Source organism: Dermacentor variabilis, unplaced genomic scaffold, assembly GCF_050947875.1.
Source record: "Dermacentor variabilis isolate Ectoservices unplaced genomic scaffold, ASM5094787v1 scaffold_12, whole genome shotgun sequence".
NCBI lineage: Eukaryota > Metazoa > Arthropoda > Arachnida > Ixodida > Ixodidae > Dermacentor > Dermacentor variabilis.
In genome coordinates, this window is record NW_027460280.1 from 51,101,239 (window position 1) to 51,116,292 (window position 15,054).

Below are 15,054 nucleotides of genomic sequence, written 5' to 3' on the forward strand. Positions count from 1 at the left end.
TTCTCTGCCCACTTCCGTCAAATTATCAGTCTAATTCTCTCTTTTTTAACACATAAAGTACTCTCGTCTTGTCTAGGGAAGCACTACAGGGCCAAACATTACCAAAATTTCTCTACTACAGAAAAAGGCTGTGCGTGCTATGATCAACTAGACCTATGACGCACACACTGAACTACTTTTTATTGCGATAGTAACTATACGGACACTACAGGCGCATTTCTGCTGTCGCCGCTGCCATCGGTGTCACTGTGAGGTTCCGTATAAAGTCCGAGAGCGATAAAATGGTCACCCCGCGCCATATGCTGTACGCGAGTGAAAGCGTGCGAGGTTGGACCCGCGATCACGGCTCAATATCGCGCCAGTAGGCGAGGAAAGCGGGGAAGAAGCCCACAATCTTCCGTCACGCGCAAGGCTTCGGAGAGAGGGCAGGGAGGGAGGGGGCGTTCTACTCCGAGCCGATATATCTTGAAATTCACCGCGTGCTATGTTTTCGCGGCTTAGTTCGTGTTCATACGAGACGCAGCACGAAGGTCAATTTGCTCACTGCAGCTGCCGCGCTTCCTCACTCCAGCATTTCGACAGCGAGTTTCCGCGGTCATAGAGTGAGATGTGTTCATGTCTGCTTGCGCGCACGTGACACCATGCTTGTTCATTGAGTGAGTATGCCTATGTTTACAAGTTTATACAGCCGACAAAAGTATCATTACTTCGCAAGCTAGCTGTCCACTCCTTTCCTATCGCAATCGATGGTTTGTCTTTCGGGCGGAACTGCGACATTTTTTAAGAAACTTCAAGTTTGTCCTGTAAACTTACTATTCAATGAATTACCCTTGCAAATGTACCTTACAGAAAAAAAAGCGAAGTCACTTTATTGAACACCTATTCATCTTATCCAACAACATAAAGAAATATAACATTCGTCAAAATGCGACCTAGTTCATACCCCGCGCACGCACAAATTATGGAACACAACTACTTTCCTACTCATTACCGTCCGTGTTATATTTTTCTGGTTATTTATTTTGTTCCTTATGCTTCTGTGGCAATTCTAATTGTCCTTGTATTACACTGCTTGAATTGCACTTCTTATTGCGTATATTTAGACTCCTCTCTTGCCAATGTATAGAGTAGAGCTACTTAACGATGTCCGATCTGCTGTTGCTAATTCTTGTTTTATTTATTATGTACAATAATTTTGAAAGGGGCGCACACCCCTATCAAATCGAATTGATTTCGGCTTTTTGTCTGTGCCGCCTACATCATGTATGGATATGAAATACTTATTTTATTTTCATTTGAGTTCGCTTGGACTAAGCAGGCTTCGCGAGAGGAAATTGTGTTGGAAGGCCGCTTCGGTGGCGCACACATGCGAGAACTCATCGCAGAGTAGGTAAGGTTAACGGCACACGCGTCTAAATAACGCCAATTTAGTCAGAAATTACCCACATTGCGCTATACCCCTGTAAAGGGTGCACCGCTGTACATATAGACTTGCTGAGGTAAAGCCACTGTACGGTACATTTCTGGGAAATATACTGAGTTTGCTTGGGCTACTTTCCCGCGTTGAATACTTTGCTGCTGCTAAGGTTACCCTGAAAATATTAATTAGCAAAATCTTGTTCATTAACTTTATCATTAACTTGAGGGCAGTTCATATGGAAAACTTGTAGGGCGTCACAATTTACGGCATACCCAATTGTTTAAATAAAAGAAAAAATCGCACGTAATTTGAGATATTCATCATCGAAATTGAAGGCTGAATCCAAGCAATATCGGAACCGATGAGCCGGGAGCGCAGAAAAGGCGGCCGCTTTATTTCGTCAGGCGGAAACGACCCGTAACGAAGGGTGTGACGAAAGTTGAATAAGGCGCATTGCGGCAGAATCGTGTTGGAGAAAGCGGCAAGTCATCTGCGGTGCACAAGCGGACTGCTTATGCTTCGCACGAAATGTCTGGTGCTTATCTGATTCTTTCTTACCTAAAGTGTAACATGAGCTTAAGGCACCCTTTCGCGCTGTGTGCATGGAGGAGAAAGCGCCGCAATGGCTGGTCTTGACTGTTCACGCTACTCAGCAAAGGAAAAAGTGGAAATGGTCGTAGCGCGCGGAAATGAACGGCAACTCTAGGCTAGCCGCGTGGTGCTACGCGCCTCGTAATCCGGCCATCCCAATACCCGCACATGCCACCATTTCATTTCTGTACAAGCACTTTCTCAAAGCTGGCTCCGTCTGCTACCGGGGGCGTCGGAAATGGGTCGGAAAGGCATCGTCGTGGATGAAAATTTTGCTGTCTCTTGCTGTCTGGTGTCGGTGCTGAGGCGAGCGCGCTGTCCGTAGCAAGATATACAATAGATGAAGTGTTCGCAAACTGACAAGTTGGCAGGGCCTGAAAAGAAATGTCGAAGGCAGAGGTGCGGTGACGGTCATAAACGAGAAAAAAACAACTGAGAGTAGCCCGAGAGTAGGGGCGTACTCATCGAAGCGCGTGAGGTGGTCAACATCAGCTACAATGGGCCGATTGCCGCTAGTAATAGCAGGAAGAGGTCCGCAGATATCTATGCCGACTACAACATATGCATTAAAGTATATTTGGCGTTTTACGTGCCACAACCACGATATCATTATGGAGCACGCCATAGTAGGGGACTCCAGATTAATTTTGTCCACCTGGGGTTCCTTAATCGGGCGTTTTTGCATTTCACCCACATCGAAATGCGGCAGCACCCGGGCCCGAGATTTGATTCCGCACCCTCAGACTTAGCAGCGTAACGACAAAGCTACTTACGCCATCACGGCGGGGGGTCTCTCTCTCTCTCTCTCTCTCTCTCTCTCTCTCTATATATATATATATATATATATATATATATATATATCATAAGAAGCCAACAAACACTGACACCAAGGACAACATAGGGGTAATTACTTGTGTTTAATAAATGAAATAAAGAAACGATAAATTTGTGGAAATTAAAGTGGATGAAAAAACAACTTGCAGCAGGTGGGAACCGAACCCACACCCTTCGCATTTCGGGTGCGATGCTCTACCAATTGAGCTACCGCGGCGCAGTTTCCCCATCCACTTTCTTGGGTGTTTATGTGTCCTAGTAGTAGATGCCTCCAGGTAGCATATGTGGGTTTATTGACCAGTTGCCTTCACCCAAGAAAGATCACGTTTTCGTGACGCCTGCGGCAAAAAGGAAGTTCCACGTACGCCGCCAAGGTCAGTGAGTGGTGGCGCTGGCTTACACTCCCAGGGTTCTACTAGGACACATAAACACCCACGAAAGTGGATGGGGAATAAGCGCCGCGGTAGCTCAATTGGTAGAGCATCGCACGCGAAATGCGAAGGTTGTGGGTTCGGTCCCACCTGCGGCAAGTTGTTTTTTCATCCACTCTAATTTCCACTAATTTATCGTTTCTTTATTTCATTTATTAAACACAAGTTATTTCCCCTATGTTGTCCTTGGTGTCAGTGTTTGTTGGCTTCTTATGATATGACTAATAAAGATCGGGCCTCTCTGCTAACCCCCTTTCTTCTCATTTATACATACATATATATCTATATATATATATATATATATATATATATTATTACGATATCATCGAGCGATGCTCAAGAGACGAGCCGCCGCGAGAACGACGAAGAAGTTGGTCGGTGCCCTTAGCACGAGCGTCATGTGTCTTTCCACGCGTAACATTTCTTTCCACGTAATATATATATATATATATATATATATATATATATATATATATATATATATATATATATATATATATGAGAAGTGAAGGGAAACCAAGGGGCTCGATAAAGCAAACAGACAATGAAGCCAAGCATCAGGGATATAAGGTGTGATTGAAATTGAAATGGAAAATGAAAGCGGACGAAAAGATAACTTGCCACCGGTGGGAGCTCAACCCACAACCTGATAGCCGGCGACGGCTATCAATCCGTCCACTAACAAGTTGACTAGACCTAGCCCTAGGAGTAAAACCCCTCAATAATTAAACGTAGCGACATCTCCGCCACCCTCTACTGCTTTGCGCTCGTTTCTCTAGTTTCTCCTAGCGTGCGCTCTCGCCCGCTGATGGTGGCGCCCCCTTGTACGGTGCGGCGCAGCAGAGGAAGCTTTAGCTCGGGCCCAACTCCGACGCGGCCTATTCAAATACGAGAGTAAGCTTTATCTCGGGCCCAACTCCGACGCGGCCTATTCAAATACATGTAAAAACGCAAAAACGTTTTTCTGAGATAACCCCTGGACCGATTTTGATGAAATTTGTCGCATTTGAAAAAGAAAGTTAAATTCTAGTGACTGTTGGAAGCGGAATTTCGATTTAGGGCTTGAATTTTCTTAAAACGATTTTCAAATATTTGACCGTTTGAAAAAAATAGAAGCATGAAGTTCACAAATTCATAACTCTGCATCAAGAGCAGATATTGCGGTTCTGTAAGCGAGATCCATCAGATCATTGAAAGCGGACAAATTCGATACGTCATTTTATATCTTACGTGAATTTGTTACGTTGTTTACAAGGGTTCTGCAAAACCTATATTTCCATTTTACCATATTTTTTTACATTCATGTGTAACATATCAATTTTGTCCGCTTTAAATGTACTATTAGATGCAGTTCACGGAATTGTATTATCAATTTTAGTTGCTGAGTTATAGAGTTATAAACTTGATAGTTTCGTTTTTTGAAAATTTCCGATTTTTGCCAATTTTAATAAAAAATTGACGACCTAAATCAAAAATCCGAAACCAACAGTCACTAGATCTTAAGTTTTTCTTTTAAATGCAACAAACCTCGTCAAATTTGGTGCAGTGGTTGCCGAGAAAAACGAGTTCTCCTTTTACATGTATTTAGATAGGAGCACCCGCGCTAAAGCTTCCTCTTAAGGCGAACAGGATGACAACTTTGCATGTTGAATGCCAATGGTAGATCCAGATCAAGTTTTTCTGCTCTGTATGGCGCAATCCTATTCCAATGGCAGAATGAGAGCGTAATTTGTGTGTTCCAATGGCAGATTGGGACCAGCCACCGATTCCGGATCGCTCTGCGGAGCAAAAATATTTGCTCGGCCGAAATCGGCAGATTTGACCGGAAGTCTACGTGCCGTATTTCTTTCACCCGCCTCTGCATACTGTCATAGTCGCCTGTTTCCGGTCGCGGGCAGCTATGAACGACATGGAAAACATGGACGCTACTATACAGGCTTTCTAGCCTCTATATTACGCTACGTCGCGCCGTGCGTTTTCGTTCCTATTCCTGGATAGTGAGAGCTCCGACTCAGACAATATAGTTCCAACTCCAGGGATGATTTTTCCCACACGGAAGCAAAACTAATGCGCGGAATGCTGGGATGATCCAAATGGTTGTGATGAGCTAGGCCTACTCGATCCACCTCTAGTGTAGCGCCCTCTTAATTTCCACGCAGGATCGCACGCATTCCATTCGCAGATTTAGCGAGAGCGATCCGAGTCGGAGCAACGCGCTCCGTTCGTGATCCGGCCGAGCGCTCGCGATCTGCCATTATATTTATTTCCTGTCGCACTGAAATTACATCCGAAAGCCTTATCTCAACCCTGGAAAGAAGAAAAAGCGGTATTGACGAAATATTAGGGGAAAGAAAATGTAAAACAATGTATGCTTTGGAGTCACGACAGGCATAGCGTGGGCACACACGTTCGCGTCTCTAAGTACGGCTTTTCACTGCGTGCGGTTTGCGAATCGTAGCAAGTAGCTGTGAAGCACGGCTGCCACAAAGAGGCGATAAGAAATAGAAGCTAGAAATCTGTTTTGAGTACCGCCGACTGTAACTGCTCAGTTATACAGCTACGTCGTTAAGGCGAACGGAAGCGGTGACTGAAGCAACACCAGACATTCAGGCATGATAGCTTCGTTCAGAGCCTCACAATAAACATCAAAATTTATTACGTTGGCAGCGACGGTGGGCTCTGGCTGCTAAACTTAGAGCATGCTGGGTACAGTGTCCGCCTTCACTTTCTTTTTGCCGAAATCGCCCATAATCAAAGGCTCAAATTGGTCACACCAAAAATGATCCTAAATACAAAACAAATGAAAAAAAAAAACGTCTTCCAAGAACTTAACATACGCCACAAAACCGATTCATCGCGGACAAACATTAATGAAAAATTATGCAGACCCCACGCACTGTCGGAATCGATGTAAGCGAAGCTTTTTGTGTTTACTTTGACTGACGATAATGAGCGGCGATGTTTGCGGTGAACGTTTAATTTCTTCAACGTTTAGTACAACACAAGAGTGGCGAGTTGATGTTAAACATTACATTGTGTGCGCGACTGCTGTTAGTCACAAAGCACACAGGGGGAAGTATTTGCTTGAGGCGCTGTTGTGCGCCATACTTCATAACCTCCGAGAGGGTTGAGCATATTCATTGCCTCACATGGTACATCGCATCGTGAGAATAAACTTTAATTTAATTATGCGGCTGTATGTGCTAAAACTAGAAACGGATTATAAGGCACACCTTAGTGGCGGACTCCAGATTAATTTTGACACCGTGGTGTTCTTTAATGTGTCCCTGAATCTAAGTGCACGTTTTTTATTTCGCCCCTGTCAAAATGCGACTGCCACGGTCGGCACCAAACCCAAGACCTCAAGCAATGCCATAGCTGCAAGGTTAGTGCGGCGGGCTCGGAAGTGTTTAGACGTGTGACGACTTCCATAGTGTCGCCTAGACCCTACAATGCGCTTTAATGCGGCTCTGCTTCTGTACGCCCTGCGTAAGTTGTCCTCTTTAACAAATGCGCATGCTGTTTATTTCTTTTTTTTTCAGAAATAGAAACGTACTGCACCATGAACTTAAATTTATTCCGTTTGCCTGCAACCGCTGTCGTGTCCTCACATCTCCTTTTCCCTATCCACCCCCACCCCCCTTGTATGGGAACTGCGAGCGAAGAGTGGCAAAGCTGCCAATCACTTGTTTCGCGATGGCGTCGGTTCAACCGACTCTCTCCCCCCTCCAAGAGGCTAATGTGGCGACACCCAGGGAGCTCCAGAGGGCATTGTGCACATGTGACGCGGTGCAAAGGTCCAAACGAGTTTCTCGTGTCGCTTGTTCTCTCTGTCGCACACGCTCTGAACCACCCCCCTACGCGTTGTGCCAGAGAGCAACGGCAGCAGCAGCAGTGGGAAAGTCGAAGAATGCTTTAAAGAACACGGTAAGGATAGCGTAAATTTTTATAGAATGAGCAACGTTTCCCCAAGAATTTTCAAAGCTGAAACACCATTTTTTGATAAAATATTGCATGCAAGTCTGCTTTGTTTTATTATTCGAACATTTTAATTGACGCTGCATTTTTCCACGGCCACACACACAAGCTTAAAAAAAAGCAAATTTTAGTTGTTTATCACTCCGTTTGTATTACATTAAAGGCATGCAGAAACTCCACTGGAGCTGCCAAAGTATGCGTAAGCATGCTCTAAATTTCCGTTGACCGACACCGAACTTTCAAGTTGGCCCACCCCCAAATTTCCGTTGGACCATCCACGAAATCAAGTTGGCCCACTCTCAAATCTCAAGTTGGGCAACACCCAAATTTCAAGTTGGGCAACAACCAAATTTTATGTTGGCCCACGCCTAGTCGTAGCTTCCCCATGCATTTTCTATGGAGCCCTGTGTGCCCTATGGGTATTCTCTGATCATTTCCTTTTTTTTTAAATGTTCCTTATCGCTTGTAAATCATCTATATTTGCACTATTGTAAGGATTAAACGTCATCACAAATTATGCATTTTTGTACAGGTACAAGGCCCCTTTTCGTGTGACGGATAAATTTTCTTGTGATATTCGCCAAAGAATGCATTAAAAATGTACGCACCTTTGCTCAAGGAAGAAAAACTGCGTCGACATGGTGCACAACGAAGGCTAGCACCAACATCCGCGGTAAATCGTGTGGTGTGAAAGCTTGGGAATAAATAGTTAGACTACTTACCTCACAAAGGCGCGCGGACGGCGGCCCGTCGAAGTTTGCGCGACAGATCCGGTGCGTCCACATCTTTTTTCGCTCCACATTATGCTTGCCGGACGGCGGAGTAAAAAGTTTTTTTTTTCTTCACTCAAGCGATTACGGAAACCGTAGGCGCAGCTACTCATGACAAAGATTAGAAACAGCGCCAAGGAAGCGCGCTGTTTTCTTAACGCACTTACGACGGAAGTTACCGTCACCGTATAAACTACATACTATGTGCACTACGGCGCTTTTTATCATTTGCATCGAAAATGGCGTCCGAGATACTTCTGCAAGTGCACGTTTTTCTCGGATGAAAAAACAACGAAATGGAAAAGCGCGCACTGTCACGTGACGGCGGTAGTCCAATCGGAAAGGGGAGACGGGCGACGGAGGGCGGGGGTAAGGCAGTGTGTTCAATGAGGCTGGTTGGTTCATCTTTAGAATAAAAACAGGTACAGCGCAACACACAACGAGCGAGTAAAGATCACAGGACAGAGCGCTGCCCACCCTCAAACAGTGCTCTGCCCTGTGCTCTTTACTCGCCCATCCTGTGTTGCGCTGTTCCTGCTTTTATTCAAAAGGGTAAGGCCTGCACGGCAGCGGAAAGGTTCAAAGGATAGCGCTGCTTTTAAACACTGAGGGGGCTTTACTTTGGAGTATTAGCCGGCGCCACTTAGAGCCATGGCGAACGGATGCGGATTTTTTTTTTTTTAACAGACTGGCGTCACCTGACACGCGAATACTCCCAAGGATAGCTCTAGAAAACATAAATACCCAAGTTAGCTGACGGATTGAAAGCCGTTGCCGTAGCAAAATTGGTAGTGCAACGCACGCGTAATGCGGAGGTTGTGGGTTCGGCTCCTACCGGCGGCGAGCTAACTTTTCATCCACTTCCATATTCTCTTCACCCCCCCCCCCCCTACTTCATGTTTTCTACATTTCCATTTCAATTGCAGCTAATTTCCCTGATGTTTTCCTCGCCTTCATTGTCTGTCGACTTTATATGGTCAGTACATATATATATATAATGTATGGGTCAGCTTTTCCTGCTGCTTATAAATGCACACGCACACAGGTGACTCTTCTGTTAATTAGACCTTGACAGGAGAGATGGAATTGATCGAATTATGCGGCCAGTCGAATTAACCCTTTCGGTGCCGGGTTTTCCCCGAGGTGACGCACTCACAGCATCAGATTTCTTTTTGTGCGCTATTATAAAATGAACACAACAGTTTATTTTTGGTTATGCAGAAAGAACAAAATCACATGATTAATCAAAATGCCCTCGTTTTATGAGAGGAAGTGGAGGTGCACAGGTACATAAGTAACATGGCAAAACAGCAACGCAGACACACACAGGTATGTCAGTGGCACTGAAAGAGTAAAAGAGGCTGAGAAATGCCCATACACAACATTGCTTTGGTTGGCAGTATTTACACTATTTAAGCGCGCACTTGATTTTTATGGTTTCAAAATGGGAAAGAACGGACACTCATGTCTAACCTGCACCCGAACTTGTAACAAATGTCGCATGCCTCCGGTTCGAGCAATCACAAAAAAAAAATTTGAGTTTACCTCAACTAAATAGAACTTTATTCAGGCTTAACATCCATCGCTGTCCTTCTCAGACAGTTATTTGTCGCTACACATTCTTCAAGCAGTCCAGTGCATATTGATATTTTGCATTTCTGTAACAGCTCCACAACTATCACGCACGAGGTGGTGGCCCACACAGATTAGCCATTCTGCCAGTTTGCCATGTGGTGCAATACTCCGACACACCAAAAATATGTGGCGCAGCACCACTGCAGCATGTTAGAAAATAACTTCCCCTTTGAATGTGTATTTGTAATTAAAGCAGCGCACCGTCATTGCTGAACTTCGCCAACCTACACAAAAACCTTTCTTGCCATCTTGCGATGGTAATGGCAAGGACGCTTGCTCTGACATCTGCTATCAAAAAATAAGTTTCGGTTTTGTATTCAATTGCAATGCACAGACAAGTTTCAGATCTATGCTGTTACATATGCTGTCACTAGTAAGGAATTACAGCTGCCAACTTGAAATAATTTATAATGAAATCTTTTTTATTAATGTAGCTTTAATTTCTAGAACAAGTGCAACAGACAGCAGCCAAGCATTTCATGAGAGTTGCAGAAATTTTACGAGTCATACAAAATTAGTTACCATAACATGCACGGATGCAAATGTGCACAATGTCATTTACATTGCAGTGGGAAGATATGATCGTGTACTTTAAGAACACACAGTCAACACCAGGAGTGTCATTACTACAATCTTGTGAAGTCATGCTAGGTACCTGTCTTTTGAAAACCATGTATAACCATGTTCAAGAACTGAAGAGTTAATTTTATAAATAGCAATGGCATTTTTATCCCACTCAGCAGAACAAGAGCAAAAAGAAAATATCACTGCAGTTTTTTTTAATAGTATATTACCTTTCTTCTGCCAAAGTTCCACAGCTACAACCGCTCTTCTTAAGCCACTTCACTCATACACCATAGAACACTGTCATACAAGTTGAGGAAACACTGCATTTCTAATTTTTGAAGGGGCATTAAAGTGAGTGAACTTCAGTTTTAAATGCAGGAGGTCACAATGTATAGGTCACTAACGAACCTTCCTATATGATTTTGGGCTCCAATTTATACATAAAAGAGAAAGATGGCAGACAGGGGGCAACCCCAGTGGCACTACCATGAACTGCTATAAGCCAATAAAATACATGTGGCTGGTTGATAGCTTGATATTGACAAGCATGCCGACATTTGGTGTATTTGTGCACATTACAATGAACCAATTTTTTAGCTGGCATCTTCCTTTGCATGGAGAAATAATATGTCTCCAATGTCACCCTCCTAGTGCACTGCTCAAGGAAACAGCCTTGTGTTGAGTGCTGCTTTGCATGCAGGAGTCTGCAGGTCCACCTCTATTTTGGCCAGCATTACCTAAGCCAACGTGCTGCCAAAGCTACAGGCATCAAGCAGCTATGGTAACCAGTCCCATACTATGATTGCCTTTGTATTATTACATCACCAGGAGCACAGAAAGTGTGAATAGGCTTTTTTCAAGTCACATTTCTTAAGAAACATGTCCTTAAATGAGAATAAAACCCATTAAACATGGTGCATGGAGCTTGGATTCAACTTTTCAGGAACATATAAATCAACTACACTACGAATCAATCTTTTAGTGTACCTTTCATGCCAAGTTTCAATCTTCTACACCTAAAATAATGCGTTCAAATTATGTGTGTATAAAGGATCATGATAATTTATATACTGGGTGTCCCACTTAACTTGGACCAACATTTAAAAAAGAACTCACGAGCTCTAGAGAAATCGTACGAACTGCATAGTGGCGGTAGTCATGTGCACTTACAGCCAGTATTTTTTTCATCACAAATTATTAATTAATTGCTTTTAATTAGTGAACTTTTTCATTATTGCTTGAATCCCAAACATACCAATGACAAAGTTGTAGGGAACCTCGAATAACCTCCGAATCAAGCATTTGTTTCGTGCTCAGCTTTCCCTCGGTTTTTCAGAGAAAAAACAAAAGCGCGCCAAACATCCAAAATATGAAATAGACACACGCTCACACGACGCTACTCGTGCACTCCCAAGCGAACAGCCACAGATATACGGCTTTACTAGTGGTGGCATCTCGATACAGGGCTTCATGCTATGTGATTGTCACGGCATTATGAGAACACGCCGCTGACGCAATGATAAGCGTAGCAGAGCCAAAGGAGTGGGGGGGAGGGGAATTTCGAAGCCGAGAAACTATGACAGCACACTTGGGACTGTAATTTTGCGCACTCATTTTGTTCTGTAGATAGGCGCGCCCGGAACAAATGTTCCTTTTGTTCCCTTTATCAATAGAAACAAACCTTGCGCAGGTTATGTCCATCTAATGCGTTTTGGCAGATCCGTACGGCCAGCATATTGATTACATAAGTCATTTTTGCTTGACGCGCCAGTGCGTAGATAATAACAGGAGATCTCAACGGTACCACGCCAGTGACCTGCTCTTCAAGAAGACAGCCAGGCTCTTCACGAATGATCAGAAGGCTAAAATGATCCTGGCTCTGGGGGCGGCGCACTGCAACAAGAGGAAGGCAGCAAAGCTATTCTGGATGTGACATTGTGGAGGACGCCCTAGTCCATCAACAATACTTAGAACGTACGTAGTCCTTTGCGAGACGGGTAGCTTCACAAGAAAGTGACACGGGAGGGCGATGGTAGTTCAAGAAACGGAAACGGATGTTTTGGCATTCTTTGCCGCGAACCCTAATGATAGTGTCCGCGACACCAGTGTGGAGGATGTTAAAAAAAGCTCATATGCGCCCGTACCATATAGATCTTCATCAAAAACTTGAAGACAGATTTTGAAAACAGACTTGACTTTGCCAACTGGATTTGCACGAAATGTGAAGAATAACCGAACTTTCTCACTAGCGTGCTTTGCATGGATAAGGCAAATTTCTCCAGAAATACACAAGCTAATCTTCACAACACGCACTACTTGAGTGATAAGAATCCCCACTGGCTGGCTGGCACAAACACAACACCAATACCAGTGGTCGCTTAATGTGTGGTGCGGTATTTTTGATGGCAACATCATAGGACCAATCTTTTTTGACAACACACTAACGATGCCATGCTACATCAACGACATCCTCGAGGGCCCCGTGAACGACGTCTGTTGCAACATTCCACTTCCACACCTTCGTAACATCTGGTTTTAACACAATGGTGCTCCTGTGCATAGTAGTAGTCAGTCTCGAGCATGGCTCAACAAGGTTTTTCCTGGACAGTGCATTGGCTGGCACGGACCTGTACCCTGGCCTGTAAGGTCGCCGGACATGACATCGCTGGACTTCTTGTAGAGCTATGTGAAAGATTGCGTGTATAGCAGCGTAACTACCACACCGGATGCCATAAAGGCAAAAATAAGCAGAGTCGGCCAAGAGATTCCAACGTCGTTGGTCAAAGCTACAACAGCCCCAGTGTTGGAAAGAAGCAAGTACTGTACTGCTTCGGACGGTGACCTGTTTGAGCACATGCTAAAAGTGGCAGCGGAAAATAACCGCTCAAAACTGGTGTAAAATATGATGTTGAATTCCAATGGCAGATCGCGAGCACTAGGCCGGATCACAAATGGAGCACATCGTTCCAACTGAGATCGCTCTTGTCAAATCTGCGAATGGAATGCCTGCGCTCTTGCAGGAGAACTTAGTGCAGGGAAATCAAGTGAGAGGGCGCTAGTCTAGAAGTACATCTAAGGTCCCTTTATAATTTTCAAGGTAGCGACATCTGCCGCGCGCGCCACCTAGGAAGTTCCTGTAGCAGACGGCGCCCACGCTAAACCGCGGCGCCGCGGCATTCGTGAGGTGAAAAAATTACTGCATACGCACGGAAATAAAACCTACTGGTGCCTGACTGTGGCGAAAAACGAAAGAAGGACCCGAACTGCTAAATTTAGTCTTTTAATTTCAAATGAGCGCTTCAAGAAAATAGCTCAAGAGAGCATAATGAGGGCTTGATCGCCTCGATCCGCACAGCAACAAGGCATTTCGGTCCTTCGCATCCTAGGTCATACCGATCTATTCAGCGGGCTCACAGCGAACTAAAATAAATAATATCCACAAACTTCGGCCCTCAACATTCATGCACGCGAGTGAAATACTATCACCACTCGACACACGCACGTGAATACTTTCTATCGGACCTTTGTATCATTGTATGTTACTTGCCTCGCATAGTCGTGCTGTTACCGACGGTTCAAAGTCCGTCCGTCCAATTCTGTGTAACTTTACGTCTGGTTAGGTTCTAGTTGCCGTGCGGGATGCAAAATAACTTCTTGCCATCCTTCGTCCGGTTTCGGCACCCAACCGCACAGCAACAAGGCATTTCGGCCCTCCCGGAACGAAATTATCGCAGCGATGTACATAGCACAACAAGCGAAACGCGCGCACTTCGCCGGGCGCGCAGGAACTTTCATGGCGGCAAAGGGGCGGAGCAAGGTCACGTCACCGATCAGCCTATAGCAGGCGTTGTCGGCTGGATCAAAGCCTGTCGGTACTTTTAAATGATTGAGGGACTTTAGGTACATCGGGTAGGCCTCATCACCATCACCACCATCATCTGGATCATCCCAGCATTCCATGCGTTTGCTTTTATTCCTTGACGGAAGAATCATCCCTAGACTTGGGAACTTATAGCGTCTGAGTAGGAGCTATCACTCTCCAGGAGCAAGAAAACGCACGGCGCGACGTAGCATCCATAGCTGCCCGTGACTGGAAACAGGCGACCGTGACAGGAAGTAGAGGCAAGTGAAGGAAATATGTCACATGGACTTCCGGTCAAATCTGCCGGTTTCGGCAGAGCAAATATTTCTACTTCGCAGAAGCAATCTGGAATCGGTGGCTGCTCCCAATCTGCCATTGGAACACACAACTCACGTTCTCATTCTGCCATTGGAATAGGATTGCTCCATACAGAGCAGAAAAATTTGATCTGGATCTACCATTGGAATTCAACATGACTGTTTAACGCACCTTCATGATGTCACCCTATCCTCACATAAAAAAAGCTTGTGACAAAGATAGAAATAGGTAAAAACCTGCTTTGTTTTTCCTCTTTTCTGGAGTTCAAGAGAGAGAGAAAGGGTAAATGGCTAAACCAGTTGCACCTTTGGATGCGTCTTTATGGGCAGCTGATATGTTTTACGTGCTTTTGATTTATTTTTTATTGAAATAATCTCCTGAGTTTCTTTTTTATGTTCTTCTGAGAGCTTCCTTTTTTTTCGTGCTCTTTTGTGCAGTTTTTTTTAAACATTGGTTGAATTTATTTTGTAGCTTTGTTTCATGATTTGCAAAGGTTAAAGCTATTCCAAATGCCTCATAATTGAGCACAACATTCTTGCATCCGCAGATGCTGACGCTAATTGCACCACGGTAGTTAGGCCACGAAACCTCTCAAGCCATCCTACATGACAAAGCCTTGTATGATACGGCGATAAACGACTGCAGCCA